We start from the raw sequence: 23,723 nt of genomic DNA, 5'->3' as shown, positions 1-23,723 counted from the left end.
TTCAATTTCTTTCATAAGCTTTCTATAGTTTTCAGTCTATAGATTTTTCACCTTTTTGGTTAGATTTATTCCTAGGTGTTTTATGGGTTTTGGTTCAGTTGTAAATTGGATCAATTCCTTGATTTCTCTTTCTGTTGCTTCATTGTTGGTGTATAGGAATGCAACCGATTTCTGTGCATTGATTTTATATCCTGCAACTTTGCTGAATTCATAAGTTCTAGCAGTTTTTTGGTGGAATCTTTTGGGTATTCTATATAGAGTATCATGTCATCTGCAAAGAGTGAAAGTCTGACCTCCTCCTGGCTGATTTGGATGTCTTTTATTTCTTTGTGTTGTCTGATTGCTGAGGCTAAGACCTCCAAGCTATGTTGAATAACAGTGGCAAGAGTGGACATCCTGTCTTGTTTCTGACCTTAGGGAGAAAGCTCTCAGTTTTTCCCCATTGAGAATGATATTAGCATTGGGTCTTTCATATATGGCTTTTACGATCTGTATGTATGATCCTTCTATCCCTACTTTCTTGAGGATTTTTATCAAGAAAGGATGCTATATTTTGTCAAATGCTTTCTCTGAATCTATTGAGAGGATCATGTGGTTCTTGTCCTTTCTTTTATTGATGTGATGAATCATATTGATTTTTTTGTAGATATTGAACCAGCCCTGCATCCCAGGTATAAATGCCACTTGGTTGTGATGAATAATCTTTTTAATGTATTGTTGGATCCGGTTGGCTAATGTCTTGCTGAGGATTTTTGCATCCATGTTCATCAGAGAAATTGTCTATATTTCTCCTTTTTAGTGGGGTCTTTGTCTGGTTTTGGACTCATGGTAATTCTGGCTTCATAGAAAGAGTTTGGAAGTTTTCCTTCCATTTCTATTTTTTTGGAATAGCTTCAAGAGAATAGGTGTTAACTCTTCTTAAATGTTTGGTAGAATTCCCCTGGAGAGCCATCTGGCCCTGGACTCTTGATTTTTGGGAGATTTTTGATTACTAATTCAATTTTTTACTGGTTATGAGTCTGTTAAAAATTTCTATTTCTTTCTGTTTCAGTTTTGGTAGTTTATATATTTCTGGGAATTTGTCCCATTTCTTCCAGAATACCCATTTTATTGGTGTATAATTGCTCATAATATTCTCTTATTATTGTTTTTATTTTTGCTGTGTTGGTTGTGATCTCTCCTCTTCACTCTTGATTTTATTTATTTGGGTCCTTTCCTTTTTCTTTTTGATCAAACTGACTAGTGGTTTATCTATTTTGTTAATTCTTTCAAAGAACCAGCTTCTGGTTTCATTGATCTGTTCTCCTGTTTTTTTGTTTTGTTTTGTTTTGTTTTTGGTTTCGATAGCATTAATTTCTGCTCTAATCTTTATTATTTCCTGTTTTCTGTTGGTTTTGGGTTTTATTTGATGCTCTTTTTCCAGCTCTTTGAGGTGTAAGGTTAGGTTGTGTATCTGAGACCTTTCTTCCTTCTTTAGGAAGGCCTAGATTCCTGTATACTTCCCTCTTATGACCGCCTTTGCTGTGTCCCAGAGGTTTTGGGCTGTGGTGTTTTCATTTTCATTGGCATCCGTGTACTTTTTAATTTCCTCTTTAGCTTCTTGGTTAGCCCATTCATTCTTTAGTAGGATGTTCTTTAGTCTCCAAGTATTTGTTACCTTTCTAAATTTTTTCATGTGGTTGATTTCAAGTTTCATAGCGTAGTGGTCTGAAAATATGTACCGTATGATCTTGATCTTTTTGTACTTGTTGAGGGCTGATTTGTGTCCCAGTATGTGGTCTATTCTGGAGAATGTTTCATGCGCCCTGAAGAAGAATGTATATTCCGCTGCTTTAGGTTGAAATGTTCTGAATATACCTGTGAAGTCCATCTGGTCCAACATGTCATTCAAAGCCACTGTTTCCTTGTTGATTTTCTGCTTAGTTGATCTGTCCATTGTTGTAAGTGGGGGTGTGGAAGTCCCTACTATTATGGTATTATTATTAATGAGTTTCTTTATGTTTGTGATTCATTGATTTATATATTTTTTTGCTTCACATTTGGAGCATAAATGTTTACAACTGTTAGGTCTTCTTGGTGCATAGACCCCTTGATTATGATATAATGCCTTTCTTCATCCATTGTTACAGTCTTTATTTTAAAGTCTAGATTGTCTGATGTAAGTATGGCTACTCCAGCTTTCTTTTGTCAACAATTAGCATGATAGATGGTTCTCCATCCTCTTACTTTCAACCTGAAGGTGTCTTTAGGTCTAAAGTGGGTCTCTTGTAAACAGCATATAGATGGATCTTGTTTTCTTATCCATTCTGTTACCCTTTGTCTTTTGATAGGAGCATTGAGTCCATTGACATTTAGAGTGAGTACTGAAAGATATAAATTTATTGCCATTATGTTGCTTGTAGAGTTGGAGTTTCTGGTGGTGTTCTCTGGTCCTTTCTAATCTTTGTTGCTTTTAGTACTTATGTATGTATGTGTGTATGTATGTATGTATGTATGTATGTATTCTTTTCTCCCCTCAGAGTGTCCCCCTTAAAATTTCTTACAGAGCTGGCTTAGTGGTTATGAACTCCTTTAATTTTTGTTTGTTTGGGAAACTTTTAATCTCTCCTTCTATTGTGAATGACAGCCTTGCTGGATAAAGAATTCTTGGCTGCATATTTTTCTAATTCATCACATTGAATATATCCTGCCACTCCTTTCTGGCCTGTCAAGTTTCTGTGGATAGGTCTGCTGAAACCTGATCTGTCTTCCCTTGTAGGTTAAGGACTTTTTTCCCCTTGCTGCTTTCATGATTCTCTCCTTGCCTGAGTATTTTGTGAATTTGACTATGATATGCCTTGTTGATGGTCGATTTTTGTTGAATTTTTATGGGAGTCCTCTCTACTTCCTGGATTTTGATGTCTGTGTCTTTCCCCAGGTTAGGAAAGTTTTCTGCTATGATTTGTTCACGTAACACTTCTACCCCTTTTGCTCTCTCTTCATCTTCTGGGACCCCTATGAATCTGATGTTGTTCCTTTTTAATGAGTCACTGATTTCTCTAATTCTTAAATCGTACTCTTTTGCCTTAGTCTCCCTCTTTTTTTCTGCTTCATTTTTCTCCATAAGTTTGTCCTCTATATCACTGATTTGCTGCTGTGTCTCATCCATCTTTGCCACTGTGGCATCCATTCGAAATTGCAGCTCAGTTATAGCATTTTTTAAATTTCATCTGGCCTAGCTTTTACTTCTTTTTTCTCTACAGAGAGGGATTCTAATCTATTTCTGACTCCAGCTAGTGTTCTATTATCGGATTCTAAATCTGGTTCAGACATCTTACTTGTATCTGTGTTGGTTAAGTCCCTGGCTGTTGTTTCTTCCTACTCTTTCTTTCGAGGTGAATTCCTTCGTTTTGTCATTTTTAAAAAAAAAAATTTTTTTAATGTTTATTTATTTTTGGAGAGAGACACAGAGTGTGAGTGGGGGAGGGGCAGAGAGAGAGGGAGACACAGAATCGGAAGCAGGCTCCCGATGCGGGGCTGAAACCCATGAACTGTGAGATCATGACCTGGGCCGAAGTCGGACACTCAACCAACTGAGCCACACAGGCGCCCCTCGTTTTGTCATTTTGAAGGAAGAAAAGGAATTAGTAAGGTAAAAAAATTTAAAACAATTAAAATTAAAAAAATTAAAATTAAAAAATTTTTAAAAACATACACACACACAAATCAAATAAATGATGTTAGATCTTAGGTGTGTTTTGGTCTGGGTGTTGAAAGGGGCTTGATAGATTAGAGAAAACGGGGGGGGGGGAAGGAAACCGTTTGAAAATTTGAAAAAATGAGTACAAGTACACTGAAATAGAATAAAATGAAATTATGGAAGTCAAATAGAATTTGAAAAATTTACAAAAAAGTAAAAAAAATATAGTTGAAAGGAATTTTAAAAATATTTTAATAAAAGTTGAAAATAAAAATAAATATTTTCTTTCTATATTCAAGAAAAAGAAAACAGAAAAGAGAAAAAAAAGAAAATTGAATAGATGGACCAGCAGACTGAAATATGATTGAAATTACTTTGTTTTCCCCTAGAAGTCAAACTATGTAGTACTTTATAGTCCATAAACTCAGCAGGCAGAGACTTGTGTTCCTGAGGAGCAGAGTTGGTCCAGTTGGGCGGGGCTTAGTGTAATGGCTCCATTCTCCACTAGATGGCATTGCTTAGCTTACTGGGGTGGATTGTTGTGGCGCTCGTATGTGCATATGCGCATGTGTGGGAGTGGTGAAAATGGTGTCACCCAGCTACCCAGTCTCTAGTATCGGAGTTCTGTTTTCCCCAATTAGCAATCACGCACCTGTCCTTTGTCTCTGGCTTCCATCCACTTCCTGCTTTCACACTGTCTGTGATCCAGCCCCAGGCAGCATCTCCCTCCTGAGTTTTATCTCAGATGCGGCTGTGTTTCCCGACCCCTCACTTCTGAGGGACTGTGGCTTTGACCCATTCTGCCCCTCTGCCGGAGGGTCTCACCGAGCAATGCCTGGGTGCTGGCTGCACCCAGGAATGTTCGCAGGACTGTGCTGCTGCCGATGCCCAGAGACTGCGGCTGGGTTCTAGTCAACCCCAGAAAAAGTTCAAGCGATCATGTAGCAGCAGTGTTTCAGAGATTATGGAAAATCACAACACACATCTGGCACTAGGTTTCACCCTTTAGGACCTTGTTCCGGCACCAGCAAATGTGGTTGTTTTCCTGGGTCCACTGGGGCCTTTGCCTGTGGGAGAGCCACACAGCCTCTACCAGGTGTCCTCCCAGCAGGGGAACTGGCTCTCCCCGTGTGGCCCAAAGACCTCCGGACTTCACTTTGCTCCTGAGGATTCACCCTTCTCACCAGACCACCACCAGGTTCGAGCTGCGCTGTTTCAGACTCTGTGCTCCCCCGTTTATAGTGTCTTAATGGAATTTAAACCCTCTCCTCTCTCCTCTCTTTTTAGTTCAGTCCCTGTGCCTGTTTCTACTTTACCACTTTCTCTCCAGCTGCTTTTGGGGGTGTTTTTCCTGTATTGTCCCCCCCCCCCCGACTTCCCCCTCCATCCTCTGTCCACAAGCAAAAACAGTTCCCTGCCCTGCAGAGCTTCTCTTTCCCCCAGTTCACCTCTCCATGCCATGTACCTGCTGAGTTCTTTGGTTCATGTTGTACAGATTGTTGTGTTAATCCTCAGACCAGTCTAGGTGAGCAGGAAGGTTTAGTGTTGATCTGGCTGTATTTCATGGATGCAAGATGCAAAAAATACAATTCCATGCTGTTCCACCATCTTGGCTCCTCCCGACCTTCTCTTTTTCTAATGTAATCTCAGATATAATCCTCACTCCTGAACATCACTGAAAAGTACCAGGGAAATGTCTCTCTCCTTGCTTCCTGGTGACACCTTTGAGCAACTGTTCTCCTGCCATCGTTTAACAACCTCTCTTTAGTCTATGTCACTTCCAGATCTCAGTCAGCCATGGCCTGGAGTAAAAGAGGTGAGCATAAGGACACAGGATAATCCACCATATTTCTCCTTTCATAGAGACACTCAGCCTCAATCAACTGTATCTGTTGTTTCCACACCTCCCAGTGGGGCTTTCTCTGTCTTCCTGATCCATTTGGACAAGCCAAGGCATCATCTCATATGATGTCTTCATATGAGAGTCCAAAGCAGGCTTTTTTTTTTATTTCTAGAGGATAAATTCAGACTTATGAATTCTTGTAAAATGCAGTATTTCCTAATCTTTAATGGTAGAAATTTTAGGCAACTTTGAAGAGTAAAGCCAGTGAATTAAGGTTAAAGTGCCCATGGTCACATTACTGGACAAAGATAGGCCTAGAATTCAGACTCTAATTCTAGCGCTCATTCCTCTAAACCAGAATACCTTGGATGTGGAACCTAACTGAAGACCATGACATAGCCTCGGTTTACTTAGAGAAGGAAATGTGACAAAGCATATGTCATTTGTTTCTGTTTAAATGTTCAAGTTACTCATCTTTTTTTTAAAGTTTATTTACTTTTGAGAGAGAGAGACAGAGCGCGAGCAGGGGAGGGCCAAGAGAGAGGGAGACATATAATCTGAAGTAGGCTCCAGGCTCTGAGCTGTCAGCACAGAGCCTGACCTGGAGTTTGAACCCATGAACCATGAGATCATGACCTAAGCTGAAGTCGGATGCACAACTGACTGAGCCACCCAGGTGCCCCTCAAGTTCCTCATCTTAAAGAATCTGTTGCATAACAGCTAACACTCAGGTTGGATGTTTCAGGAAGATTGTTTAGAATGTTTTTTAAAAAATGTGCTGGAGATTTTCATAGAAATTTCTACTTTCCTGATAGCCTTTTATTTCCTCATCTTTCTCTTTCTTCTCACATATACATGCAAGTTTTTCTCTTCCTACTGTTTGCACAGAAACAGGATATGTTGAGAACAAGTTCAAAGAGGTACCTATGTGGAAAGGTTCACAGTTGACACAAATCAAGAATAGATCAGTGAAGTGGAAACCAGTGGAACAATGTTATTATTGTTTATATTCCGGCAACATTGGCAAAAATACCCCGCGCACTGTGACATGAAACTGAGCTTCTAAATAAGCGATAACTACTTTAGTGTAGAGCTTTACTTTCGTTAACTTGTTTACTTTATGAGTGTAATGCTACTTAGTAAATTTCTGTTAATGAACTTCCTAATATCATTAGTGTATAGTCTTAAAATTAGGCATGCATCCTTGTTTTAATAAGAGCTTGCAATGCACAGGAGCCAGCTGTCACATTTTCAGTTTGAATATAAGAATTATCCTACACGCCCCTACTGAATCAGTATTGACATCTATAAACAAGACTAATAGGAGATATAAAAATAATAAATGATTACCCCTGTGAATAGGCATGTGGAATTACTTATTGCTTTTCCCTGTTCTGTTTGTTAATGCTTATTTATTTTTGAGAGAGAGACAGACAGACAGACAGACAGAGTGAGAGTAGGGGGAGGGACAGAGAGAAGAGGAAGACAAAGAATCCGAAGCAGGTTCAAGGCTCTAAGCTGTCAGCACAGAGCCAAACACAGGGCTCAAACCTACCAACCGTGAGATCATGACCTGAGCCGAAGTCCGACGCTTAACTGACCTGAGATGAAACAGGATGCTTAACCTACTAAGCCACCCAGGCGCCCCTCCCTGCTCTGGTTGTTAACCAGAGTTTGATTACCTGTAATAAACACAAGCAAAATGTATATTGTTTCATGGGATAAAAAAAAAAAAAAAGAATGTTTCAGGCACAATATCCTGAGTTAACTCTGACAATACTTCTTAGAAAAACATGATCATCCCCATTTCTAGTAATGAATAAGGTCATTCCCAGGGAGGAGAAGCAAGTGGTGGAAAGAAGATTCACACTCATCATCCTTACACCACACTACAGGCTTTTTCTGCAATGCTTGCTTCCTTCCCTCCTTTTCAAAGTTGTGTGACCTTCCTCACAACACTTCTCATTTCCAATTCTGAGGCAAAGCATTTATACAAATACACTGACAGACACTTGCTTACTCATGATGGGTTATTTCCACTGTCCTCTTTTGAGTATTCCCAAAACTGAGGGGAAAAGGCTGCTTCCGATCAGCCTTTTCTAGTGTTACATATCCTTTCCTCTCCCTCTAATCTGAAGGAATGCCACAAACATAGATATAGCACTGAAAGTCATTCTTTTCTTTCTTCAACTATGTTTCTCCTTTCTCCTTCCCATTTTCTATTCTGGCACTGGAGAAGCGCTGGAAAGCACATCCTTACAGACATGCTCTTTTTTTTAGGGACCCTATTTTTTAAGACAATTAATTGCAAAAATACATGATGTAAAATTCTTAAGCATTCTCAAGTGTATAGTACCTTTACTATATTTACATTGTAACAGATCTCTAGAGGTCTTCTCTCCCAAAGCTGATGCCCTATATCCATTGAATAACTCCTCATTTTACTCTCCTTCACCCCAGTCCCTGGCAACTACCCTCCTACTTTCTGTTTCCATAATTTTGAGCATCCTAGACATCTCATATTTGTGACTGGCTTATTTCACTTAGCGTGGTGTCCTCAGGGTTCATCCATGTTGTGGCATGTAATAGAATTTCCTAATTTCTAAAGGCTGAATAGTATTTGATTATTTATATTTACTACATTTTCTTTATTCATCTATCACTGGACATTTGGCTCCTTCCACCTCTTGGCTATTGTGAATAATGCTGCAATGAACATGGGCGTATAAATATTTTGGGGGGATCCTGCTTTAAGTTCTTTTAGATATATACCCACAGGTGGGATTGCTGGATCATATGGCAATTCTAACATTTAGTTTTTTGAGAACCTTCCCTACTAGGTTCTACATATTTGCCAAAACTTGTTATTTTCTATTTTTTTTTATATAGTGGCCATCCTAATGTGTCATTGGGATTCTGTTTTCCATTTCTGTAATGATTAGTAAGTATGCACTATTTTTTTAATTTAAAATGTTTTGGTTTTATAATTGAGAACATACTATGTGCTAGGTACTGTGTTAAGTGCTTTGTATGCAATAGCTTATTACTTTTAACAACCGTCCTGTGGCCTAGTGGTATTATCCTTACTTTGTGTTTGAAGAAACTGAGAATCAGAGTTTGAGTAGTTTTCCTAAGGACAGAGAACTGCTACACGGTGAAATCAGAATTCAAAACCAGTTTTGATACCAAAGCTCACATTTCTAACAGTTGAGTTATCTCCCTGCTTTTTGCTTTAGCCATTAATTCGCTAAGCCAATTTTTGGTGATGTATACAGTTCTATACAAAGGAAAGGGAGAGTAATATTTGTTAAGTGCCTGGCTTGTGCCAGACACCACTAAATGCTCACAGATACGTAGGTGTGAGTGTGTTTTGGAGTGGGGTGAAAGAGGGAAGTCCTTGGATTTTACACATACAAGCTTTTATTCCATTTACATGGTTGGCATTGCAAGTCACAGAGTGAAGTGGAAACAAAGTTGAGTTTGTTTTCTTACCATAGTCTTTGTAAATTTGAAGGTCATTTTTGCTGATAAATATACTCTTAAGAAATATGCAGGAATTCCAGATAAATTCCAATTCCAATTAAGGAGTTGACTGTATCTCATAGAGAGGGTACACAAGCAATAAACTACAGGAAAGAAGAGTCTTAGCTAGGATAAAAGGAAACAAAAATAAATGAGTACGTAAAATAGGAACTACCAGTTAGTTTATTCTCTTGAGCACTTGCTCTGCTGCACCAGCTCTATTTTCCCCATGCAGAGTGCCTACAACTGCTTCCATATTGTCTCCCCTGTTCTACTTCACCTCATGGTAGAAACAAAAACAGTGGGTCAAGAGGTATTTTAGTTTTGCTAACACAGTGACAAATTCAGAACTTATGGGACATTTAAGATGACCCTAAACCCAGGAAAATTGAGTCACGTGAATACATGACTCTTGACTGCCTATGGTAACCCCCTAATACTGACATCTTTAACCCAAACTTCATTTGGTCATGAAAAGCATGAAGAGAATGGGAAGCTAAAATCATTTCATCTGTGCCTTACATTTAAAAAGCATATTAACCTCTTATCTGGATTGAAATAGTTTGGGATATATTACTGCAATATTTCAAATTCGTAATACCAATTATAAACAAAAACATCTTTAGGTAAGAGTATAAATCTCCCAATAAACTTACAAAAGAGGTGATAAAAATGGCTGCTGGTATTTATAATATTCGTCCAGTGCTGCTAATGTTATAGAAACCAATAAGCTAGCTAGTTTTTGTAGTTAAATATGATATTGCCACAGCCTTACCCCTAAAACGCAGGGACAGTGTAAGTGCGGTAATGTATTTTGTGTCACAGCCTTCAGTGTAAATCATGAGCCAGACACAGCACGCCATATTATCTCAACTTTTGTAAATTTTATAGATTTAGAATTGCTGAATTGAAATGAAACTACCAAGTAAAATTAAATGCTGTTCATAGATATCCTATACCACTGTTGGGAATCACAGCCATCTGTGAAAATTATACCCAGATTTATTGCTCCAACCCATTGCATCTGTGCTCTTTAGCAATGTTCTTTCACTCTTTTTGCTTTCTTTTCCTCTTATTTGTGATTTATTATCTCCTTCTTTCATCTCTATTAACAGTTCAACATCTCTTAATTATACCTGAATGAGAAAACAATTCAAGAAAACAAATGAAAGCCATAACTTCGCTATGTTATTAGTACTTTATTTCATATTGCTTAGTCTTAGTTCTTAATTTTTATGTATTATTCACCAGGAAGTTTGAATAGTTAGGCTTGCAAAGCACCCCATAACACAGTCGCAGGTTCTGTTAATTATTTTGGTGTTGAGATATAAAAGTTAAGTCTACAATGTAATGTATATTTCACAATTTTTCAGAGTCCATGGCTTTCACATGAATATTTTTTTTTTAATTTTTTTTTCAACGTTTATTTATTTTTTGGGACAGAGAGAGACAGAGCATGAACGGGGGAGGGGCAGAGAGAGAGGGAGACACAGAATCGGAAACAGGCTCCAGGCTCTGAGCCATCAGCCCAGAGCCTGACGCGGGGCTCGAACTCACGGACCGCGAGATCGTGACCTGGCTGAAGTCGGACGCTTAACTGACTGCGCCACCCAGGCGCCCCTCACATGAATATTTTTAATGAGGCATTTCAATAAAATTTTTATAAATGAATTTTAGTTAACAAAAAATTGTCCCTGTGAAATAGAATTGCTCTATTGGTATTTCTTAGTTTATTTATTTATTAAAAAAAATTTTTTTTTAACATTTTTTCATTTTTGAGAGACAGAGTTAGACAGAGCATGAGCAGGGGAAGGGAGAGAGAGAGGGAGACACAGATTCTGAAGCAGGATTCAGGTTCTGAGCTGTCAGCACAGAGCCCAACATGGAGCTCGAACCCATGAACTATGAGATCATGACCTGAGCTGAAGTCAGACACTTAACCCGCTGAGACACCCAGGTGCCCTGGTATTTCTTAGTTTATAAATGAGAAAACAGTAGCTTAGTAAGGTTAATGGAGATACCCAAGTCATATGGGTCATAAGTAACTACATGTAATTTGGATGTATAAATATGGATGTCATATTCAAAAATCTGTGTTTGACCCAACATATCATACTACTAATGCTATCTTATGTTATTTTCACTTAAATATTTTGTCATGTAAGTATTTCTATCATTTATATGGCTATTATTTTTATTATTCATATAATTCCCCACCAAGTTGATCGATATTTTCTCTGGTTTGTTTTTGCTCTTGCAAATAAAGATATAGTGTCACACATATGCTTTCATTTCTGTTAAATTTTATCTTTAGAATAAATTCCTAGCTATATCCATGTTGAGTAAAGAACGGTGTCTTCAAAAGTTGTCTATGCTTCTCATAGGTTATTTTATTTAAAAATTTTAACAAGAAATAGGGCGCCTGGGTGACTCAGTCGGTTAAGCATCTGACCTCGGCTCAGGTCATGATCTCATGGTTTGTGGGTTCGAGGCCTGCATAGGGTTCTGTGCTGACAGCTCAGAGCCTGGAGCCTACTTCAGATTCTGTGTCCGTCTCTCTCTGCCCCTACCCTGTTGATGGCCTCTCTTTTCTCCTCAAAAGCAAATAAACGTTAAAATAAATAAATAAATAATAAAAAATGTAAAAAGAAACTATATAAATAATGCATTATACTAGTTAAAAAATTATCAAGAAATGTAGTAAGACATTTCCAGATAGTATATATGTTGCTCATTCTGGTTAGCCTTGGTCTTTCAGACTGTGTTTTCCTTACATTCATTAATACTATAATGGAGAGCCTGGCATAGAACCAGTAGCAGAAGGAATGATGAGAGTTGAAAGATGTCTTCCACCAGAAGATTCATCATGGCTACCATGCTCTACCAACGTAATGAATGTATTTCTAGTGTTATATGGATGATATTTGAGTTCATTGGTTTATATTTCCAGGATTTCACAATGAATACATTCACAATGAATATAGTAATGCTTGCTATATTAAGATCCTCTTAAGAACCTTTTATAACACAGTTCCTCACGAATTATTATTTATGTCTTATCAACTCAGCCTTTAAGTTTTCTACTCTAGAAAACCCTACCCAGAAAATTTCTTTAAAATAATCTCATTTCTCCTGATTATGAACACTCATCAGCTTACTCATCCTCATGACAGTGATTCATTCCTTTATCCAACAGATGATTGCCAAGTTCTCTAGATACTGAGAACAGAGCAATGTCTAAGAGACAGATTAAGATCTTTGTTTCCACAGAGCTTACAGTATTGTTGGAGAAAGCAGATAATACAAAGCAAATAGTCATTTTCGGTTTAATCAGTACTATGAGGTTATATGTAAGATAGGGAGATTGGACAAAGATAGTCATGTGGTGGGTTGGGGATAGATGGCTTCTATCTTCGAGTGCTAATGAAAGACTTCTCAAAGCCTTTGAACTAAGACCTGAAAGCTGAGGGATAAGGGGGCCAGGAAACAATAATTGCAAATGCCCAGGAGAAACAAAGGTTTGTCCTGTAAAATAGAAAGAAAGCCAGAGGGACTGGAGTGTGGTCGATGTGGCAGGAGATGAGCTTGAAGAAATTCTCAGGGCTGATCATATTGGGCACTGTGGGTCATGCTAAGGAATTTGGATTTTTACTTTGTTTGTAAGGAGAACCTCCCTTTGGAGGTTATCGAATAGGAGAATGGAATGATGTGCTAAAAGATCATCTGGCTGCTGTATGTCTTGTCCCAGGTCAATCACTTACCCATCTGGCGATGACATCTAGTATCTAGCACATAGGAAACACTGAACAACTAAGTACAAATTATCCGTTTTATGTTCAATATCTTCTCCAATATAATCTCTCTTTTTTGACTATCCCTTTTTTTCCTGTTTCCCTGACTACAGGGAAATTTCCAATTCATGACAACTCAGCGAAAGCATTACTTACTCTTCCTGGGAGCCTTCCTATCTTTAGAATCTACATCTTGTTTACCCCTGCTCAGTCTTTGGCCCAGGGTCTTAGTTCCCTCATAGAATAAGATGCTTTAAGATGCTGTTCTCCCTCGGGACTCGGCAAGACATAGGCCCTTGCATTCCTTATTTTATAGCTGGGCGGAGAGCTGAATATTCTCCAGTAAATGTATATAGAAAATGAGTGGGACAAGTGAGGAATTCTTGACAATAACAGTTTCTGTAAGATGTACATTGGATTCACTTACTTTGGAGAGAAGAGCAGGGACCAGTGTGAATCATTCCACAGGGATCATGCTTAAACCACAGGGAAGGTGCCCTTCCTTTGGGCCCACATAAAGGAGCCTGAAAACTGGGTGTGAAGAATGAGAGGCTTTGGCTGCCATCAGTTAGGTGCTCTGCAAACAGAGCACTTGGCATTTCTATTGTAAATATTTAGGGCAAGAAAAAGAAAGAAATTCAGATGGCACACATAATGAGGTACTTTTTTTTTTTTTTTCTGATTACTCCGGAAAAATCAAAGGCCACACAGAAACCAGATAGTAGAACTGGAAATCCCCTTGTACTTCTCATTTTGTTTAGTTGCTTATTACGAGTAAGGAAAAGGATGAGCAAAGAGCAGATAGGACTAAGTGCTGCCACTGAGGTTTTGTGCAACCACTAAATAACACAACCGAGAGAAAATGAAAATGGGAGCCAAATCCTGTCTTTCACTGGATGGAAGCAGAACTCAGGCATTAATAGCAAGGGGAGGCATGGTGAGGTGGAAAAGCCGTAGGGACTGGAGTCAGAAGATGTGAGTTCCAAGCTCTGCTGTTTACTGATATGACCTTGGATAAATCCGTTAGGTCACATTGAATGAGCTGGGTTTACTCAACTCATAATGATACTATCATTAGCAACAATTTCGCATGTTTGTTAAATGAAACAAGATTAGCGAAACTGATTTGTTATTATCATTTCAATAAAAATAGCTGGGACCCAGAGGGTGGTGGGAACTGCTCCGTCTTTACTACACCCCATCCCAAACTAGAAACATTTTCCCCAAATCTCCTTCCAGCACACCTATACTGTAATCTCTCCTCTCTTCACAATTACTTTGTTGAGCAGTTTTCTGATGGCCCATCATGATGCTAGCCAGCTGTAGGGCTAAGGTGGCTAACCAAGGGATCTGATTTTAAGTACACTAGGTGAGCGGGTGTGTATTAGCATTGATTTTTCACAGCCTGTTTTGCTGTGTTCATCAGTTGGCTCTTCTCCCTTTGGATTCATGCACTCAGCACATTTCCACATTTGTACTTTGCTTTGCAATTATCCCTGACAAACAACTATTTGCAGTATGTGATGTTACTAAACAGTTTTCATGCAAACCCTGCTTTCCCACATCCCGGAAAAGATTGACTCTTTTTTAGAGTCTATTTAAAATGGGCCGCATTTATGCACTGACTGGTGAAAAAGACAAACATGACCAAACAGAATCTCTAGTTTAGCATTTGAAATCCCTGAAATAGGTTGATGGTAAAAGCAAGACCAAGAGGTGATCAAAATGCTTGGCTGTTGTTCATTAGTGGCATTAAACATAAGCAGTGATTGATTTCCCTTAGCTGAGCTTTGAAAACACAAATAACCTACAGCACATTTGATTTTCTTACCTGGATGCTGTAATGACTGATTGAGTTCAGTTCACTGACACAAGCCATGGCCACTGTAATAGGAATTAGTCCCTGAACACGGCTTTGGACCTCATTACCAAATGTCTGGGGGCAGAGAGGGAATAAGAAAAGAAAGTTATTAGTGAAAAGAAAACTCAATATTGGGAATCTAGTTTATTTTTAGCACTAACCTCAGGATACAGAAATTTGGAATGAAATGGACTCAATACTAATTAAGAGACTGATGATCCCTATGGTTTGCGTCGAGAAGTATCAATGAACTGTAAGTCAGTCAATTAACATGTAAAAGATAAATAATACTTATATCACACATGTTTGCAAATATGTCTCTAGGTTGAGTTCCCCTCAACTACCTAACACTGAATTATAAGTTCATACTAGGCCAACACTACTCTCATGTGAAGCCTCCCAATATTTTTCCTCCTTCTTTTTTTCTTGATTTCATAAGAAATTAGAATATCTATAAAAATGTGGCAGTTTGGGAATCAGATCTAGGGGTATATAATCTGGAGTTTTTCCAAAGGTGGAAATAAAAGGTTAGAAAAGAAAAATAGCTAAACAAGACTGTATATTAGGATATTGTGGACACAATCAATTCCTCACACAAGTTTTATCAACCAATCGCCTCATATGAATTTGTTATAAATGCAGTCTTAGTCTTTGGGCAGGAAAGTAGATAATTTAACTCAGGCCCTTTGAAAACCACGCAGGTCACCAACACAGTAATGTAAACATGGCTGGAAAATTCCCGTTTCAACTCTGGTGACTACCTTGTCTGTAAGCAGATTTGACGAGGAAATCCTATGCCTGTTTTTGTGGGTCCATTGTAAGTTTCCACAGGGAAACAGAACCACCCCTCCTGATGCTGCCTGGTATGCATAATGTGGTCCTTAGTGGAAAATTGTGACATTAATGCGTGTCTCATCCTGATCTGGAGTTAGTGCAACAACAACAATTGAAGAAAGTGAACCTTTATTCCTGTGCCACACTTTGTGGTAAGATATGCATGTATTAGCTCACTTAATTCTCACAGTGCTCCCATGTTATTATTTTTCTCATTTTTTTCCAACAACCAATCTAGCACAGAGAGGTGCAAATTGCCCATATTTTCCTCTTATGAAAAAATTCTCAATGGAGGCAAGGAGCAGTGGATCATTTCAAACTTACCACAGCAACAGCTTCGGGAAAGAAGGCATATGTAAGATGACAGTGTAAGCCACATTGGTCAGCAAATAAAGGACGGTCACAACGGGCATGGATACAGAAACGGACACTGGTAGAGTCCAAAGAAGAAAAACAAAAGGACATTTTACTGTTTGAACATTTGAAAAGAACCCAAGAATATAAGCATTGCATCCAAATGGAAGATTTTCCTGTGGGCAAAGGTGATGACTCTCCTCACAGTTTAGAGCACTTCCTCCAAGACATCTTTTCTCTCACTTTCTCTTTAATACATTAAGAAACTGTCATCCTGATGAGCACTGGGTGTTGTATGGAAACCAATCTGACAATAAATTTCATATGTTGAAAAAAAAAAAAAAACAAAACTGAGAACAAACTGAGGGTTGATGGGGGGTGGGAGGGCCGGGAGGTTGGGTGATGGGTATTGAGGAGGGCACCTGTTGGGATGAGCACTGGGTGTTATATAGAAACCAATCTGACAATAAATTTCATATTAAAGATATAAAAATAAATAAAGTTATATAATGTAAAAAAAAAAAGAAAAGAAACTGTCATCCTGAAATAAATAAACTGGTATGATCTGTTTTGAAAAAGTCAATTATATTCACTTTCCTACAAGCATATTTATAGCTTCCCATCAGAGAAAATATCTTCCCTTAAACTTTTGCTAGGTGACAAAGGAAGATATGCTGAGGCATTAACAGTGTGGAAGAAAGATTTTGTCCCCCTCAGTCTAAACCCAGTGTCATGCCTGTGAATATGCTGCATAGGTGGCAAAAGGAAATTAAGGTTACAGATGGAATTAAGGGTGCCAGTCAGACTTGAAGAGATCACCTTGTATCATTTGGAAGAGGGGCAGGAGAGGCTGAAATTTACAGAGAGGTTCTCCTTGTCCTTGTTGGCTTTGAACGTGGAAGTGGACCATGAGCCAAGAAGTGTAGGCAGCCCTTAGAAGCTGGGAACAACTCTCAGAAGACAATGGCATAAAATGGGGACCTCAGACTTACAACTGCAAGGAACAGAATTCTGGCAATAACCTATATGAGCCAGGAAATGGATTCATTCCTAGAGTCTAAAAAGGAATGCAGCTTTGCCTACACCTAGATTTTAGCCTCGTGAGCTCTGTATCAGGGGTCTTACACACAAACATAATAAAATACACACATATATACCTACGTGAATAAAATAATAAAGTTCACTCTCTGCTATTGTGTGCTATGTCCAATGCAGTGCTACATATATGAACACGGTCATATCCTGTAAAAAGTATGTTGAGGGGCGCCTGAGTGGCTCAGTCAGTTGAGCCTCCAACCTTGATTTTGGCTCAGGTCATGATCTCAGGGCTGTGAGATCAAGCCCCGCATCAGGCTCCATGCTTTGTACATTTTGGATAATTCTTTGGTTTTGGTTTTCTGCTTTTATACTGAGGCTGATCTCTTTATTTTTATTTTTTTTTAAATTTTTTTTCAACGTTTTTATTTATTTTTGGGACAGAGAGAGACAGAGCATGAACGGGGGAGGGGCAGAGAGAGAGGGAGACACAGAATCGGAAACAGGCTCCAGGCTCCGAGCCATCAGCCCAGAGCCCGACGCGGGGCTCGAACTCACGGACCGCGAGATCGTGACCTGGCTGAAGTCGGACGCTTAACCGACTGCGCCACCCAGGCGCCCCGAGGCTGATCTCTTTAAAGGCAAGAATGCTTCTTTTTCATTTTTTTTCCCTAAGCATTCAAATATATGCTTGTTGAAAAATAATTTTGTGAAGGTTTTGACTTACTTTGAGGTATTGGAGCTTCTTTGGATGGCGCTAATATGCATGGCTTATAAGTACATTAGTAGTAAATAAAACAAATGCTATTACCAGAAGGTTTTAGTAAATAAAACAAATGCTATTACCAGAAGGTTTTTAAAAAGTAGGTACTTTACAAAAATCGCAAGCTAATAAGAAAAGGTATGTTCATCACACAATGATGTGAATGTTGACTTTAAACCTGTAAGTAGCAATTCTTAATGTTCATTGAATTTTTGGTACTGGCAGGTTCTTAGGAATTTCACCTGAGAGTCACTCATTTAATGGCTCTGAAAATTGCAAGCTGGTATATTTCAGTACTTTTCTCAAGTGGCTCTGTGCTGCTAGAGTTAAATTGGAATCTAAGTTTCCTGACTTGGTATTAGGGTACCTTTTCCATAGTCTGTTAGAGCATTTTAAAAATTTTCCTACATATCTAAGATTTTGAAGACTTGCACTCAAGATGGGATGTGGCTCCTCAAGGACAGGGATGTGCCTATTGATCTTTGATTAGCTAAAGCTTAGCACTATGCCTGGGCCAGAGTCAGCATTTGTCAAATGAGAGGTTTCATGAGTGTCTTCCCTGGGTAACCTTGGGAAATCACTTCGTCTTCCCAATTCTCACTTCCTGATCCATAAAATGGGAACAAAACTCACCTTATTTATTCCTAGGTTGCTTTAAAATATATATTTATGTTTGCTTATTAAGAAAATTATTATAGTTTTTCAAAATGGTAACTTTATTATGGCATACATATAATTACCATTTTGAAAAATACATACTTATATACATAGGAAAAAATATATACATTATTTTATTTGATATATTAATAAGTTAATATTTTAAAGATTTATATGTATCAATTATTCATATATTTATATACCTGGATATAGCTAAATACAAACATATAAAAGTGCATTGTTAAATCTTTTACTGCAAATTTTTATATGAATGAACAAAAGGATAAAGGATTACAATCAGAACTTGGGTCTTTTTTTTCTTTTCTGTAAAATGACTAAGTTATTTTATGCCTGAAATAGTAAAAATTCCTTTTGATCCCACACAACTGTTAGTGCTTTTTGACATTCTCTCAAATCATGTTGTCAAAGATTCCTTACTTTAAAAAAATTATTTCTAAAAATATTGTTTCTAATAACCATTGTTGTTTGTTGCTGTGTATTTTGACAATGTTGCCTGTGAATATTTCCTATTCTTCAGTATTTATGACTTATATTTGGTCTTCTTAACAATATTTTTGATTTTGCCTATCCCAAATTCAGACCCTGTAGTCAAAAGTAAAAAAAGAAAAACAAAACTATTAAGATGTCTTTTGTGAATAAACAATATTTGGATTTCCTAAAATGGCCATCAGGTAACACAGGTTGGCTTTGATGATTAAATGAGACAATTATGCTGAAAAGCTATCGAGAACTGAAAAGCTAGATAAATTTACTTTTCTCAGGGCTGGAACATTTCCTAGTGGCTACATGTGAAACTGCATAACGTAACTTGGAGCCTCCTCAACAGTCTAGCTTAGTCTCTGAGAACTATATTGTAGGTTAATATTCATGTAATACAGTAGTTTGTATTCGTTTAACTACTTCATAGGTGTTTTTTGTTTGTTTAATTACATATGCCCAGCTTTTGGTCTTACCTTTAAAAACAAAATAGCCATTCATCGATATAATTAAGGTGGACATCAAGATCTTCGCGTACATGAAGATATCCTTCACTCAGCTTTCCTACTTCACACTCATGCAGTGAGTAAATGCTGTGGTTCCTATAGAAAGAATGAGTGTAGTGAGTGAAATACAACGTGCTGCTCACATCTGAGGCCTGGGCCCTCACAAGAATCAGGGTTCAGGAAGGACGCTCCACAGGATAAAAGTCCATTGTTTAAAAAAACAAAAATCCTACACTTTCCGTTTACACGGTAGTTTTCAAACTTTATCTACTTTTATTTTCCTATCTACCTACAACCCATGGTGAAAGTGGCTTGATGAGTTCGGAAAATGATCCTGAAGTAGAACTTGGTCGCAGCGCCTCCCTGCATCTCACCAGGCTTCTCTTCTGCATATGTGGGAAAAGTGGAGTTCACCTGTTGCACCCCTTGGGGAGGGCATTCCCACAGAAGACCTCTCTTGTTTGCCTGTCCTCAGACCTTTGCTTGGCTGTTTTCTACAGATGGCATCCTCTACTGTACACGCCCTTGTGTTTGCCAAAATCCAGTGTTGCAAAGTCTATCTTGATAGTGACCTTCTTTAAGAAACTTCTCCTGACCCCCAGTGCAAATGTGAGCTCCCTCACTTTTGAAATTTTACAGCACTTGTTTATACTTTTCTGATGGAATGTCATTTTTGCTTATGCTGTTCTTTATATGTCTTATGCTCTCACTAGGATATATATGCTAATTGTGGAAGACCCTATTTCTATGTCCCCACAGTTTCTAATGTGTAGAAGGTTCATAACTGAATAGAAGGGAACAGAATTAAACTATCAGTCCAGGTTCATGAACTGTTAGTGGGTAATGAACCTGGAGTTACCAGTTATTTTTCATAAAATTTGTAAAATCAATATGAAATAAATGAATGTAACTTTCAGGGAGATGAAGGCCCCAAGTTAAAAAATCTCGTATTATCAGAAATACAAATGACTATTTTCCACAAATAGACTAGTCGTCAGCTAAATTTGAAATATTAGGTTGGCAGGGCTTTAAAATAGCCTACGAAGTCTCCCTCATTAGAGTAAGATTTTATGAGTCTGAAGGGAAAAGTAATATACTCACATATGCAGGCAGTCACGATCCATTTCCCTTCCTCATAAGCGACTCACAATTTGTCCAAAGAGGTGTGATAACAAATTTCATAAATGTGATTGTCTTTATGGCCTGTCTATCCTATTGGCTCAATGAGTAAAGATGACGAAAGTCAGATGAAGACAGTAAATCCACAAAATGCTTCCAAGATGCATAGCTTGTCCTTGACCACTGGGTGGAGCTTTCCATAATATAAAGCCCCAAACAGTGAAAAAAGTCTAGTAATAGCTCAAACATTCAGGAAAAGCCTAAGCACCTCTGTGGGTGATACAAGTGTGCCCGAGCCTCATATATCCCACTATGCGACAGATGCCAGTTAGTACAATATTATGCTTAATTTGGACTTTTTCTTCTTGGTCCTTGTCTTGCTTGTCTTCTGCTGGTTCTCCATTACTGGGTGTGACATGTTTACCACAGCACAAAGAAAAATGACCAGCCATTTTGTGCTGGAACATTCCTGTGGGTTGGTGAAAAGAAAAAAAAATGATGCTATTCATGAGATGACACAAGAGAATGACAAAAACAACTTTTGACTCAAACCATAATAACGTAAAGAATGGTTGAAGGATATCCAGGAGAAAGTTTTGAAATGGTGTCACTGAGGGAATACACTATGAGTCAATTTTCAGCATGATCCACCCATTCATTTATTCATTTCGAGAAGCAGTTAAAGAACTCAGGAGGCATAGTTCTAGGAACACAAATAAGAAAGCCTAGTCCTTGCCCTCAGGGCTCTCAGTCTGCTGCAAAAAGTCAGAACTCAATGAAAAAATCACTTGGGCTGCAATGAGCTCATGAAGGAAGCAGCAACTAACCTGTCTGGGATTTTATGAGAGTGTCCTTATGGTTGGGAATGATGACTCAGTGTCCATGGGGTGCATGAGAGGAAGAGTAAGTGGTATTCCAGGTAAAGTTCACAGCACACGCAAGGCGATGACAAAACAAAAACGCAAACAAAAAAGTAGTCTGGTGTAGCTGAAGTTTAGGGCATAGAGAGGGTGATGCTAGAAGCGGAGCCTGAAAAGCTACATAGCTGCTAACTTAAATGGTTTCTTGCCATCAGGAGATTGGCCTCTCTCCTGTGGATGTTTGGGGGACCCTTGAAGATTAAACAGGTGTGACATGATACATTTCTATTTCAGAAAGGTGGTCTGGCATTGAATGACAGGGCATTTCTTTACAGTAATTTAAAAAAATATTAAATTCCAGCAGTTCAATTTTGAAATCAGGCCATTTCTATCCACTGTAGTCAAGACATCTACTGAACAGTCTCTTAAATGGCTCTCCCTGCTCTAGCCCCTCTCCAGTCATCTTTAGTAATCTTCAAACATATCAACCACAAGACGTCATGTCATTTCTCTGCTTGAATTTATCTAGTGGCTTCCATTACACATATCATGACACCCAAACTCTTCCTCAAAGTCCTGTGTGATTCTGGCCTCTGCCTACTACTTTGGCTTCAGCTCACAGCTCCCTTGACCTCAGTCACCACCTCCAATAACACTGGCCTCACTCATTCTCATCTTCACCTCAGACTCCTCCTCTTCCCTAGGGGAAATCTCTCCGAGCTCTCCCTTTTCTACCACAACAAACTCCCTAGGAATGAGAAGTGGGAGTGAGAAGTGGGACGTTTTTCAAGAAGAAACAGTTGCTGGGTTACTATTTTGAAGATCATAGCTTGAAATTTTTCTAGATTTTACTTTGTGTCTACGTCATAGCAACTTCTACTTTTAAAGATATTCCCACTCAAATCTCTCTAAGGGTATTACTTATACCTATTTTAAGGTTGTCTTCTCGTTAGTCTTTAATTTTTATTTTCTTCAGATGTTGAATTTGGGGATTCTTTATACAGCTGGTCTACTTAAATCATGAGATTTTGGTGGGCACAGTGCCTTGCACCTAGATTTCATAAGCAGAGCCTGAACAATACCATATTGTTTCTATGTAAGGACAGGAGACAAGTTCCTTTTAATATTTAATGTACTCACCCCCCAAACACCCAACAAAAGTATGCTTACATTGAAACACATTTTAGATGAAAAAATAAGCCAATGCTCTAAAAACTGACCTGGAAATAGATACTATTTTGGTTAAACGTGTAGATTACATAGTCTTTTATGATAATGTGTAACACTTTAAGAATATTTCCATTATATTCATTAGTGAGTAGGTGCATAGTTGTACCTAAATAGTGATGATTAGTTGAGCTTTGTCAAGTTAAGGGAGGAAGCCTGTGGCATTCTGCAGACTCTTCCTTGGCCCAGTACCATTCAACATTTTAATTAGTAACTTGGAGGAAATTACAAACAGCAACTTTGTCAAATTTGTGGATGACAAGCTGGGAGATTCCAGATTTAGGAATCAAAACTATACTGAGTGGGTGGAACTAGGAATGAATTTAGAAAAATGAAGAGGGATAAAGGCATAGCCTTATATATGGGCCCCAAACCCAACTCAACTTTTAGTACAGAAAAGGCAAAATAGCATAGTTACAAAAGACAGAGGATTTTTAGCTCATAGTTAAATATCAACTCAGCATCATGTGAGTGTTAAAAAATGGGCTTTTAATATATTAATTACAAGGGAGGAGATATCCCAACTGTGCTGGTAAGACCTAAATGGATTAGAAGCAACAGATGCAGTTGTGGGTACCATATGTTAAAAGAAATACAGATCATACCTCTTAAATAGCCATTGAAGGAAGGGATTATTTTAAAGTACAAAAAAAGCCATCAGGAACAGAAGTTACCTGGAAATATATAGAGTTGCCATATGGGTAAGGGAATAGATGTACTCTATATACTATCCCAATGTTTGGAACCATGACCAATAGATACAAACAATAGGGAAATAGATTTTTAAATCACTGTAGGAAAGAAGTGACCTGTCTGGAGATGAAGCATATTGCCTGAATAGGTAAATGTTTCCCCCCTCATCAATACAAGTTTTTGATCATGAGATACTTATCTATCTAAAGTCTTTGAGGAATTTGAGGCATAACCTTGCATAATTATTCCTTTCAACCTAGACATTCATTAATTCTAGGACATCAAATTTTAAAAGATTAAGAGTGAAATTGGTAACAAGATTAAAGGCAGCATAATTTTCCAGGAAAAGGTTGAGAAGGGACAGATCAAATAAAATAATTTTGTTTCTAAAAGAAATCTGGGTGTGTGACTTTGAAAAGAAAAAAAGTCCAGGGAAGGGGAGGAAAAGCAGGAGGTTGTTTGGGAACTGGGCTTGAGAGAT

At 38.2% G+C, this 23,723-nt stretch overlaps 1 long non-coding RNA gene across 1 annotated transcript; it reads right to left on the bottom strand.

Moving 5' to 3' along the window:
• Window positions 1-8,924: 8,924 nt before the first annotated feature.
• On the bottom strand, window positions 8,925-15,990 carry LOC123383000. Its single transcript, XR_006592152.1, has 4 exons — window positions 15,855-15,990; window positions 14,667-14,771; window positions 13,263-13,436; window positions 8,925-9,170 (listed from the first exon to the last, which is right to left on the bottom strand). It is a non-coding gene; the product is annotated as an uncharacterized LOC123383000 (long non-coding RNA).
• Window positions 15,991-23,723: the final 7,733 nt, after the last annotated feature.

This window comes from Felis catus, chromosome F2, assembly GCF_018350175.1.
Source record: "Felis catus isolate Fca126 chromosome F2, F.catus_Fca126_mat1.0, whole genome shotgun sequence".
Taxonomy (NCBI): domain Eukaryota; kingdom Metazoa; phylum Chordata; class Mammalia; order Carnivora; family Felidae; genus Felis; species Felis catus.
Note: the sequence above shows the minus strand (reverse complement) of the source record. Positions and strands in the feature narration are given on the sequence as shown.